The sequence below is a fragment of the Xiphophorus hellerii genome, chromosome 8, assembly GCF_003331165.1.
Source record: "Xiphophorus hellerii strain 12219 chromosome 8, Xiphophorus_hellerii-4.1, whole genome shotgun sequence".
NCBI classification, from domain to species: Eukaryota; Metazoa; Chordata; class Actinopteri; order Cyprinodontiformes; family Poeciliidae; genus Xiphophorus; species Xiphophorus hellerii.
In genome coordinates this window covers 13,141,383-13,141,950 of record NC_045679.1, presented here as the reverse complement: position 1 = coordinate 13,141,950, position 568 = coordinate 13,141,383, and positions in this window count along the sequence as shown.

Below are 568 nucleotides of genomic sequence, written 5' to 3'. Positions count from 1 at the left end.
TTGTTTGTTCTCAGATGTTATCTGACATACCTCTGAGGCCTCAAAGAGCGACTGCATTTATAACGAGATTAAATTACAGATGTGTGTACCCTTAAGAATAACCAGACTTCTAAAGGAAAATGGTCACAGCAGTTTTTATGGGGTATCAGAGTAAAAGAGGCTTAATACCAAAACCAAACCTTTTCATTCTGTTTTAAATTAATGCACTATTATGTTAGTGTGTCACATAAAACGTGGAAACCTAACAGCTGGAAATTAATGTCCATTAACGCAATAACAAAACCATTAGTAGGGTTTTAAAAAGTGGCAAGGTTTTAAAAATTCCCCTGCTAGCTCCTGAGATCTTTATTAATGATTGCTTTTTTACATTTCCACATAATGTATTTTCATGTTTCTATAGGTAACAAAATTAGTAATTCCAAGATGACAAATAACCACAGAATTGCATAAATTTCAATCGATGAAATTAATCAATAATGTTAAAGTCTATGCTGGTTTGCTTCTGTTAGATTCCAGTTCGCATGCAGCCTGCAGGGTGCCAGTCCTGTTCTCTCCCTACAGAACAGTA